The sequence below is a fragment of the Dipodomys merriami genome, unplaced genomic scaffold (genome assembly GCF_024711535.1).
Source record: "Dipodomys merriami isolate MVZ:Mamm:240054 unplaced genomic scaffold, mDipMer1.0.p SCAF_3, whole genome shotgun sequence".
Classification (NCBI taxonomy): Eukaryota; Metazoa; Chordata; class Mammalia; order Rodentia; family Heteromyidae; genus Dipodomys; species Dipodomys merriami.
Window position 1 is genome coordinate 53666907 of NW_027204492.1, and position 3926 is coordinate 53670832.

The window sequence follows — 3926 nt, forward strand, 5'->3', positions numbered from 1 at the left end:
GAGCTCTACACCCTTGAGGTGACCTGCCAGGAGACGATCACTCAGATCAAGGCTCATGTGGCCTCCCTTGGGGCTATCGTCCCAGAAGATCAAGTCCTGCTCCTGGCAGGGATGCCACTGGGGGATGACGTTACCCTCGGCCAGTGTGGGGTGGAGGCCCTGGCTACCCTACAGATAGTCGACGGCCTGCTTGGAGATAAAGTCCATGGATCCTTGGCCTGTACTGGAAAAGTGAGAGGTCAGGCTCCCAAGGTGGCCAAATAGGAGAAGAAGAAGACTGGCCGGGCCAAGAGGCGGATGCAGTACAACCGATGCTTTGTCAATGTTGTGCCCACCTTAAATCTGTGTTTTGTCACATACAATGTATAGTCGTTGTAATGTTGTTTTATATCTTTCTGTTTCCAGAATTCCTTACTGCACTCATACTATTTTATTACAGAAAAATATGTAAATAATAATGAAGCCTTTTAATGTCCATTTTTCAGATGTTGGAGGCATACCATTTGAAAGTGAATCAAAACAATGTACAAACACATTTCTGAAAGAAGCAAACATGTTTATTAGTGTTTAAACAAATACGAACTTGAAAAGACCCTTAGTAGGAAAAATATTTGATGCTCATGTTTCTGTATGATCATACTAAACTATCATGCATTATTATTGAAGTGAATGTGTCTACTATTTCTAAGGCTTTCCTAAAAGCTCTGGCAGAACTCCCCTGGGAAGCCCTCCCTCTCTGTGGTGGTGTCACCGGAGACCCTCCACGTGCAGCCCTGCTACCAGAGTGCATGTGGAGCCATGCGAGTCTACTGAGCAAGGCCCAAGGCGTGTCTGTAGCCAGCACTTCCCTTCAGCGTTCTTAAACCTCTCTGACTGTAAAACCGCACTTTTACAGATCCTGGCGACTCTGCTCAGAGACTCCAGCCCGCTCAGGACAATGGAGACTGTTGAGTTGCTCACCATTGGTAAAAAAAAAAAAAAAAAAAAAAAAAACTTTATGAGAGGAAAACAAAAGAAGTCTATGAATTGGTAAATAACCCAGGAAAAGTCCCCTTGCAATCCAAGGACCAGATTACAGCAGGAAATGCAGCTATAAAGAATCACTGGGAAGGAAAAGCTGCAATCTCCAATAATATTACCAGTTGTATTTTTTAGTTGTTACAGGAAGCAGGTATTAAAACTGTTTTCCCTGGAAAACATTGGAGACAGCGTTTTTTGCACCTCAGTGTGCAGTGATTCCAATTGAGTGGGTGTGCAAGAGAACAGCAAACTGGCTCCTTTCTCAAAAGAAATTCTGGTGTCAAGGAAGAATATAAGTTTTCTCCCCCAAAAGTGGAGATGTTTTTCAAGGATGATGCCAACAATGATCCGCAGTGGTCTGAGAAAAAGCTAATAGCAGCAACGTTTTGCCTTGCTGGACTTGATACAGGCCAGACTGAAGTGGATATCATGAGTCATGCTACACAAGCTATTTTTGAAATACTGGAGAAATCGTGGTTGGCCCAGAACTGTACACTGGTTGATATGAAGATTGAATTTCATGTTGATATAACCAGTAAAAAGATTGTTCTGGCTGACGTTATTGATAATGACTCCTGGAGACTCTGGCCATCAGGAGATTGGAGCCAGCAGAAAGACAAACAGTCTTATAGTGACCTCAAACTTGTAACTCCTGAGGGAATTCAGATGGTAAAGGAAAATTTTGAATGGGTCTCAGAGAGAGTAGAGTTACTCCTGAAATCAGACAGTCAGTGCAGAGTTGTAGTATTGATGGGTTCAATTTCTGATCTCAGTCATTGTGAGAAAATTTTGAAAAGCTTGTGGAAATTTTGGAATTCCATGTGAACTTCGGGTAACATCTACTCATAAAGGACCAGATGAAACACTGAGGATTAAGGCAGAGTATGAAGGAGATGGCATTCCTACTGTGTCTGTGGCTGTGGCAGGCAGAAGCAATGGCTTGGGCCCAGTAATGTCTGAAAACACTGCATATCCTGTCATCAGCTGTCCTCCCCTCACAACAGACTCGGGAGCTCAGGAGGTGTGCTCATCTCTTCGACTGCCTACTGGTCTTGGCCGCTTAACCATACAATCTACAGAAGTTTCAGCTCAGTTTGCTCCTCCGATATTTGGACTAAACAACCATTTGGTATGGGCCAAACTGTGAGCAAGCATACTGAACACGTGGATTTCCTTGAAGCAAGATGACAAGAAAATCAGAGAATGTAATTTATAAGAAAAAAGTCATTCATGAATGAAATGTTATTTCATTCTTCTGAAAACAATAAATTCCTAGTTTCATAGCCAAGAAGAAGCAAGGTAAAAAGATGATTTTAAATGAATGGGAATAGTTTACTAGCATATAAGAATTTCTAGACACAAGGATTAGTAAAATTGCTATTAGTATTTACTATATAGGTAGCAAAAATATTATAGCATTTTAGAATTAATCTTTTCCCCCTCTACATGGTTACTGTTAGCTAATAGGTAACATACCTGAATCAAATATATTTTGTAAATGCAAATGTCTTTTTCTAAAGCTCTGAAGTTATTACCCCCCATTTTGTGTCTTCATGCAAATTTTGGAGACTGAAATGCTTTCAGTTTCTGGTCTTCAGATTTGAAGTTTTATTTTTCAAGGACCCTTTACATATGCCAGGAAAACATGGACAAGACCTTGGGTTCAATCCCCAGTAACATAGAAACAAAGGAAGCTGAGATTGATACTGGGAGAAACATGAAGTGAGGATACACAGTGAGTGGAAAGGGGACTTTTCTGAGACCATTTTTGTTATCAGTACACTTTTCCTTAGAAAAAGGAGTCCCTTTGCCATCTTAAGTGAGAAACTAAATAAATCTTACTTAACTTTTTTTTTAAAAAAAAGCTCTAGCAAATGAAGAAGCTGACATTTTATGGCATATAAGTCTTTTATAATTGTATAGACAGAGCAAAGCAAACAATTACATGGAAATGCTATAGTTCATTTTATATTATTCACGAAGTGTTACAACACAAATTTTTTTCACATTTTTTATTGTGATTAAGTGGGTACATAATTTCCCAAATTTTACAGTATTGTGGGATAGTGATGCTCAGTTAAAGTCACAAACACATTCTAACTTTCCTGGAGCAAATTGTCTATCACGGTCTATAACATTTATGAGTTCTATGAGCTTTGCGATGCAGTTATTTCTTCCACATTGGGAGATATGTACATTTGTTTTGTTTTCCATAGCATCAACTGTTCCCTCTTTCCCACTTGTTTCCTCCCTCCCATCCCTGCCATTGAGTTGCTTAGTTCATTTTGGTCAATGTCCAGTGCAGCTGATGTGTCCCACTGTTATATGTTTTTCCCTGATTCCCTCTAGTTCTATGTCATTTACTTGTTCCCCTCTGGTGTACACACATATACCATACATGTGATCAGCAGCATGGGGTTATTTAGTAGTGGTTAGACCAGATGAGTGGAAATCCTTTGTTTCTAAAGTCCTGCTAATTTTGTTGTATCACCTAATATTTGGATTTAACATCCAGTAATCAGGGAGACCATGTACTGTTTGTCTCTTTGCACTTGGCTTACCTCGCTCAACATGATTTCTTCTATTTCCATCCATTTCCCTGCAAATGACATTATTTTGTCATTTCTAATGGCTGCATAATATTCCATTGTGTATAGATACCAAAACTTTTGTATCCATTCATCTATGATGGGACATCTGGGTTGTTTCATATCCTGGCTATTGTGAACAGTGCTGCAATAAACATGGAGGTGCATGGGTCCTTGTATACTGGTTCCTGTTGTTCAGGGTAGATGCCTAGAAATGGTATGACTGGGTCATAAGAGAGATCAATGTTTAGTTTTCTGAGGACCCTCCAGACTGCTTTCCAAAGTGGTATACAAGTGTACATTCCCACCAGCAGTGTA

The 3926-nt window shown here is 40.0% G+C and overlaps 1 pseudogene; it reads left to right on the forward strand.

Moving 5' to 3' along the window:
- Positions 1-990: 990 nt before the first annotated feature.
- LOC138839800 (bifunctional phosphoribosylaminoimidazole carboxylase/phosphoribosylaminoimidazole succinocarboxamide synthetase pseudogene) lies at positions 991-2236 on the forward strand (annotated as a pseudogene).
- The last annotated feature ends 1690 nt before the right edge of the window (positions 2237-3926 follow it).